Here is an 8,018-nt window from a genome sequence, read left to right as displayed (position 1 = left end):
TTCAATTGGCTGAATTTAACATATACCAACATTTTCTATGTATACTTTACAAATCTGGTGTGTGTTGGGGAGGGCTATGGGGCTGGTACAGATAGAAGAAGGTGTTTAATTATGCTCAAGATGTGTTGTATAAATGCGCAAACATTCAATAAAATAATTTTAGAACTCAAATTAAATTGAAGAAAAAAATCATGCTTTAAAAGTTTTTCTTTTCATATATTTCTTTTTTACAATTCAATTCCAATGCAAAATTTTCATCCACTTTTGATGAAACATGAAACCGATTTTGTGTAAATGAGTAATAATTCAGCTTTCTTTGGTGAGATACCAACTTAGTAACTGAATATTTTATGATTTAATTTATAAATTCTAGATACAATAGAATTTAAAATAATTCTAAAACATTTAAAGTGTGTCTTCAAGATACATTTTTCTTATTTCATCCTGTTAATCCTATAATGAGTCTTGTATGTCTGTTAAAATCACCTTCATTTTAACGATATAATTAAATACTAATTACTAAATTTTATGAAAAGAGCTACCACTGTCTAAAAATGTTAGAAGTTTTTGAATATTTATCAAAAATAAAGTAAAAGGTTAATGGGAATTATAATGTCAAATTAACATTTCCTTCAATCACTGAACTTCATTAGTGCTAACCTGTACATGAATTATAGCCAGTGTAGACAAATCTGCAAAGTAATTTTTGAGTAAGTTTTAGCAATGAAAAGAAGCCATTTTTTATATATTTTAGAAGAAGATTTATATATGTTTCGACTGAAATGTTTTAAGAAAAATTCCCAAAATTTCACACAGAAAAGAATCAGCTAAAAATCATCACATATTTTGAAAAACTGTATGTAGCTAATTATATTCAATTACATGGAACTTGCAGAGACTATTCTTAAAAGTAATGAGTAAATAGAAGCTTTAATTAATATGGTATTGTCTTCAAAAAATATCTACCTAGTATAGTCTTATAAAAATATATACACAGAGAGAGAGAGAGAGAGAGAGAGAGAGAGAGAGAGAGAGAGAGAGAGAGAGAGAGAGAGAGTTACAGTGGGGTCATTTACCCTCTGCTAGTTTTTCAAGTTTCTGTACCATCGTCCATGCATGCATTTATTTCTCATTGTAGAAACAAGATATATATAATTCAATATTTTGGTGGATTATAAGTGGCAAAAGCCTAGGAATCTTAAATAGATCTATCAGGCAAATAAAAAAAATATTTTTTAATAGTATGGGCATCAAACTACACATAACACCAGAAAAGTCCCTCTGTGATTGTCATGTTTATGATATGCAAAATGAGTTTATCAAAAACATATTTCCAAAACTAAAATCAAAATATTTAAACCCAAATGTTTTAATAAAATTGAAAAAAAAATGATACAGAGTCTCATTGACCAAACATAACCATGATCAAGTACAATACTGCTGAGTGAGGGAGAGTCACCCTTCCCTAAGATCTCTAGATACTACACTGCAGTGGATTATCTTCCCTCGAAGGACATCTGGGTCAAATGCTTGACTAGATGGGACTTAACATGTATGGCAGAATACATAAGGTCTGGTAGAAGGGAATGTGGGAGCATAGATGGAAGTGGGGGGCCCGATAAAGTATTTGTTAAAAAGTTTTATATAGAAAGTTTGGAGTAATTAGATGCAAATCAAAATCACATTTCTTCTAGTCATTCTCAGATTTTTTTCAGAAGTTCAGTTATTAAGAGGAATTTTTTTTTAAAGTTTCCTCTTATCAGTCCAATGACGACACAAGCCAACACATAATGCAAATAGTAGTACATTATGAGAAATAGTGTTGTTACGATCAGAGAGTTCCCATGCCTGATTTTTAGTATTGGGAAACAGGACACTAACTACCATCCAGAACGAGTTCCCATGTGGCATGGCGAAACTTGACTGCAGGAGCTACAGAACGGTCTTCTTTGTGAGGAACTCTATGAAGGCACCCAGACCTAGACGGCAAAGCTCAGCAGTTGGTGCTCAACAGATTTCAGCATTACCCAGCCATCAATGTAGCTGTAGAAAATGAAAGGCTTCACAAAGGAGACACCTGACAATGCTAACTTCCTTAAGGAGACTGCAAGTGAACTGATGTAAAGCATAAGTTCACACCTAGCATTGCCAAGAAGAGCTATGTGGTTAACTAACATCAGGGTCAAATGGATTTCTTTTTCAAAGGTCATTTGTAGCTTTCCAGCAAAAAAAAAAAAAAAAAAAAAAACTGTCCACCACTTATTTCAACTAACATCATGACAGCAATTACAACTCCACCAAAAATGCTGTTTGATAGAGGAATGCTTTATAAATTAGGTAGGAAAATAGGAAAACCACTTTTGCTATTTGCAGACATACTTGAGAACACTCTTTATATTCCACCAAAGAGTTTTGTGACAAAGAGCTATGATAAAGAAGGTTTCAGGAAAGATATAACCTGAGAAATCTACTGCAATCTACCAAGATAAAATTATACAGAATATAGAGAACTCATTTCTTAAATTTCACCAAATCTTTTTTTTTAATCCCCAAATAGTACACTATCTTCTGATGGCTGCCAGCACATAATAGATCACACTACACTATCAAATATAGCAAAAAATAAATAAAATTCAACCTTGAATCATGATATTATGCACTATCAGATGTACTCATAAAATTTTAATTTAGGTCTGTGTGTGTGTTTTTGTGTTGGTAGCCACACTTTGAGTGTAAGTGCTTATGGAAGCCAAAAGCTCAGATGCTGGGGTTACAGGCAGTTGTAAAGCAAACAGAGTGGATGCTCAGAAATGAACCTCGGTTCACTGAAAATGCAGAAGACACTCCTAACTGTTGAGTTATCTTTCCAGACCCAGGATCACAGACTTTTAATTTAAAAGTGAAGTTTGAGCTGGCCATGGTAATACACTGCCTTTAATCCCAGCACTCAGGTGAAAAAAAAAAAAAAAAGAAAGACTTTTATACTTAAAATTATATACCCTTAGTTATATATGGGACTGGGTAGATGACACAGTGGATAAAAGCCCTTGGCTATATGACTGTGACACCTGATTTTAGAGCACCAGAACTTATATAAATGATTTTTGCAATAACTCAAGTGACTGTAATCCAGTGTACCCCTAGGAGAAAATGGTAGTCGGATACAGAACACCTAGAAGCTTGTGGGTCAATTAGTGTAGCTTACATCAGGGAAGACACGCTGTCTCCAAAAAAGCAAGCACAGACATAAAACAGTTGTTCTCTGACCCCTTCAGGTTTGCCCATGGACATGCAAGCCCACACGCATGAACAAGAACGCACATACAGTCACACAGAACACACACTACAAATTCATATATACATATGTACATACATATACATATGTGTATATATATCTTCACTGTCATATGACTGAAGTTGCCATTAAATTTTTCAGAAAATAATGTTATTTCAGTTAAAAGGCATATATATTAGCATCTGAATTCTAAACATTTAGCACTGTGTATGTAGTTATTTTGGGTTGTGTTGAGGCACAAGAATTTTTGAGGACCCTAAAGTCTGAAGTGATTTTATCATGTCCTTCAGTTCCTGTTGATTTTCTTCAAGAACTCTTATATTTGGAATACAATCCTGCAAATAACCTGGTGATATAAATTTCTAACATAAAATTTCATAATAAATGAAGATGTACAAAACAACCACAGTATTCTACATTATCTAATTTTTTGAAAATTGTATAGAAGCACAATTTTGAGTTCAGTTCCTATCATCATAATAAAACAAATGTTGCAATAAAGCAAGCCTCATTAATCTGTTAATGTTTAGATTCTATAATAATTTCTCAAGAGTTAAGTATAGAAGAGCATTAAGTTTAAAATACGTATTTATGTATTTGTCAAATTTTCCCAAAAACAGTAAAATCAAGATTATATAAATAGGGACTTACTAGATTGGTTTACATGATCCTGGGTGTTCAAACATCTACAATGTTTTCAACTAGATATCCATAGAAACCAGTAGTGCTGAAACATCAGAACAAAAGAGACACTGAAACATATCTTAAAGTTGAATGCCTAAAAGACCCCCCCCCAGACAGCTTTAGGTACAAGGTCACTTTCATAGTAAAGAGGTTCTATAACTGTATGGCTATTGGCCTAGCAGTAGAAAAACAGAAAAACACCCATTCAGGGAGAAGAAAGCAAGATGTGTGACTTTCCTGAAGATAAGTGAACAAACATCAAATAGGGCATTGGCGACGTACCATCCAGGTGTAGCTATGTGAAGTTTACTAGGATTATGAAAACGTTCACAGACGATTCTAAGGTATCTGCATCACAGGAAAGCCTCTCACAGCAATCCTGACATTCATAAAACGCTGTATTCTTAGAGCTCCCTGTGCAGTTTATGGACTGCACAGCCACCCAAAGTGTCTCTCCACAGAAGCTGCTTATATTACCTTGGGCAACTTCCATGGGAGTATTGTAAGTTTCTTGATCTTTTGGTACCTTGAAAGCTTTGTAAGCTTTGTGAGCTTTGTATGTTTTATTTATATTGTGATTCTAATAAACATTCCTGATCCCTCCAAGAAGGAATGTCTCAATTTGTAGGAAATAGTTATGCAATAAAAGGTGAGGCAGAAAAATCAATGTTCTGCTTCCTGTGATTATCTTCTTATGACAGGGACCCATTTGTATTGGATTGTTATGTTCATATTCAGTGTGGTCTTCCTAATGCAGTACACAGACCAACATTCAGCCCAAAGTTCTCTGAAAACACAGTCATCCATACAAGTATGCTTTATTATTTCTTTAGACATCCCTCATACCAGTCAAGTTGTCATAAAAATATCAATACCATAATTTACACATTTTATTGTACTTATGATCACCTAAGCTTTTAGCAACTCGTTTAGAGCCTTGCCTCAGTAGTAATGGCTATGACAGCCATGAGTGGTGGTTGTGAGGTCAGAGTGGGTTTGGCAACTTCTTAAAAGAATAAGCAAAGAAATTTTCTGTTCCATTTTATTCAGGAAAGATTTGTTGATTCTGTAGTTGACAATATTTTAACAAGGGCACAGCCTCTTTCAAAGTTATAGTCAACCCTCTCAAAATCTGTTACTTCTTTAAAAATAAGTTCATGTAATATTCATAATTCTTATTTGTCATATAAAGATCTCTTCACAACACTTTGATCAAGAGTAGATTTTAACTCATGTCTTTAATCCTAGCACTCCAGAGGCAGAGGCAGGTGGATCTCTATGAGATTCGGGGTAGCTTAATCTACATAATAATTTCAAAGGAGACTATAATCTCAATAAATCACTTTATTTATCTCTAAGTATAGCAGATCCGGATCTGCTCAAATTTTGTCAGGAGACCAAAATAAATTACTTTCCACATTTCACAAAGTCTAGATGGTATCTTCTTCCAATATTCTGTTATGCTGTTTAATCTTCATTAAAAATTTCTTGCTTAGGGTAGCTATCTCTCAGTAATCTCAGCTAGAAATGCATAACTTCCTGCAACTTCTAATTTAGCAGTTGCTGATTTCCCTTGAACTTCGAAGTTTTAGATACATTCCTGTCTTTCCACTAAACTTCTCACCTCAACTCAACTCAACCTTTTCCTCTGTACCTTCCTTGCTTTTCTTAGTTTTTATAAATTGAAAGAGAGAAATCCATGTGCTGGTTTGAACACTGGCTTGAGGAATATGGTTATTGTTCTAATTTAGTCAAACCACACACGAAATTTGTTTTTCCACATCAACAATCAGAGCACTTCTCTTTCTGTTACACAGTGTACACTATAAAAATACTTTAAATTTCCTTAGGAACTATTTTAAAAATAACAAATTAGCTAATCTATGTTACAAGGATTCTAGACTTTTGTCCATCATAGATTTAAGCATATTTACTCACAATTATTAACCTCAATTATTTCTAATTCAGCTTAATTTGATGGTTTCGGGATTGTTGTACATTGCTTTTATTATGCTAAAGTATGTCCCATGTATCTCTAGATTATCTGTGATTTTTATCATGAAAAGATATTTGTTTTTTCAAAAGCCTTTTCTGCACCTAGGGGAATAGTGTGAACACACATATTAATCTGTTTATTTCACCATTTTATGTGGATGCAGCTCACAGCACATCAAAAATTGCTGATGCCAGATTACTATAGCAGTGGTTTAATAGTATTATAAAGTTTGAAAAAATGTTAGAATTAGAAACTTATGGCAGGGAGACAGAAAGCAAGGAAATGATGCTGGGAGTACTGTGCCGATAGACAGTAAACATTTCCATTCCCATAAAATGAAGTATCTATTAAATTGAGTGTAACAAAATGCAAGAAAATACCATATGTTTATTTTTATTTTTCTCTTGTGCTGCTTAGATGGAAAGTAAGCTGGAGACAATGTTTGGACTAAATCAAGAATATCAAATACTAACCTCCAGCCTTTGGTTCTTCTATGACATTATATCTATATAGAGATATAGATCTGTATATATACATAGAGAAATTAGAAAGATATAAAAGGTATGAATGCAATAAAATGAGCTTCCTGGCATGATATTGATTTGAAATGTGTAAAATTCAGATGTAAAGATTATGGCAGAGGCTAATGATTTCATATAATTTGTAGTGGCAAAATAGATTTTCACATTAGACAATTGCAATATATCATAACATAGCCATAAAAATAATTACAAAGTTATCAAGGATACATAAGACAATGAATAATGATAAGTGAGTTGATCTTTAAAAAAAACTCAAGGATGTGTCTAACAGAAGTTTCACACTAAGGGTCACATCTGTTGAAAAAGCAGACAGTAAAAGACTCATTAAATATTACAGGTGGAATTGTTAGTATTTGTTTTTAGAAATGATCACTATCAGTTAGCAAAAAATCAAGGATATAGTTAATGCAAAATCATCATCAATTAATTAGATATAATTGATAAGTACAGACACCTTCACCTGATAAGTGTATGTAATGTCATCAAGATAACACGTAATTTTAAGAAAGTAGATCCTATGTTGGACTATACAATGTAACAAACCAAAACAATAGAAATATCTTGTCTCAAACAACTATGAAAATAAACGTGATCTCAACAGCAGAAAAACCTCTAAAATTATGGATTAAATAAAACAGTTCTGAATAATATAAAAGAAAAAAGACTTCAAAATTTAAAAATACATTAAAATAGGTGAAAATTAAATATTTGTGAAATGTGTAGTATGAAATAAAGCAAGTGACTAAAGGAAACATTTAGAAAAGAAGTGACTTCTAAAACTACTTATTTATACTTCCATGTTAGGAAACAATCTAAAGAAGAGTGATTTCAATGTCAATTAAATTGTGGAAGGAAAATGATAAAAACAAGAGACAGAACAATTAAATTAGAAGCAGGAAATTAGTAGAGAAAAACATACAAAACAATAACATCATATTCCTGACGAGCACTAAAATAAATGAATATATATTCTAGATAAGTAATAAAAAGCATAGAAGGTACTTAATATTAATATCAAATATGAAAGAAGAGATGTTAAAAAAAATCTCATGGTCTCATGGACATTAAAGGTATACTACTGAAAATACTACAAAGAGGATGAAATTATGTCATTTGCTGGAAAATGTATGCAACTGGTAAGTATAACATTAAGCAAAATAAGGCAGCTAGAAAGCAAAATTTTATTCGTGGAAACTAAATTGTATGGGTACAGAAAACCATTGTACAAACACTACAGCTTCCCCACATACCCAAACACACACACACACACACACACACACACACACACACACACACACACACACACACCAGGCATGTGTTAGCTGTGATTAAAGAGGATAGAGAGAGGAATAGGTAGAACACAAATTTTAGGAGACTGAAAACTTTCCATATTGTACTATGCTGGCTACGTGTCTTCATAAATTCCTCAAATCTTTATGATGCACAACACCTGGAAAGAGCTCTAATATCAACCATGAACTTCAGGTGGTAATGATGTGTA

Source organism: Nannospalax galili, unplaced genomic scaffold (assembly GCF_000622305.1).
Source record: "Nannospalax galili isolate Female #2095 unplaced genomic scaffold, S.galili_v1.0 scaffold140, whole genome shotgun sequence".
Taxonomy (NCBI): domain Eukaryota; kingdom Metazoa; phylum Chordata; class Mammalia; order Rodentia; family Spalacidae; genus Nannospalax; species Nannospalax galili.
The sequence above is the reverse complement of the archived record's forward strand: the minus strand, read 5'-3'. Positions refer to the sequence as shown.